Genomic DNA, 480 nt, shown 5'->3' with positions numbered 1-480 from the left:
TTTAATCGTCTTGTAACGCAGTTGTTCAGGCCCCACAGGGCGTATGCACAGACATACTAGGACGACAATTTTGTTTACAGTGGTGCGGAGCACGGGAGGACGGATGAGGAGAAGCACATCGTCATTTTAAGAGCGGTGCTCAAGTGCATGCGCACGAACAAACTGTACGCTAATGCAGACAAGTGCAACTTTGGCGCGGAAGAGATTCCCTTTTAGGGTGCTTCATCGGGAAGCGTGGCCTTCGAGCGGATCCCGCTAAGATTAAGGCCATTGTAGACTGGTCTGTTCCAAAAAAACAGAAGGACTTGCGTAAGTGGCTTGGTCTCGCCAACTACTTGCACAAGTACAGCGAGAATCATGCAGAAATGGCCCGAACATTACCCAATCTTCTTAAAAAGGGTGCGGAATGGTGTTGGAACACCGAACATCAGGAGGCTTTTGACGGGTTCAAAGACAGCCTCCTGCATGCACCAATACTGA

The sequence above is a fragment of the Plasmopara halstedii genome (assembly GCF_900000015.1).
Source record: "Plasmopara halstedii genome assembly, contig: Scaffold_614, whole genome shotgun sequence".
NCBI lineage: Eukaryota > Oomycota > Peronosporomycetes > Peronosporales > Peronosporaceae > Plasmopara > Plasmopara halstedii.
The sequence above is the reverse complement of the archived record's forward strand: the minus strand, read 5'-3'. Positions refer to the sequence as shown.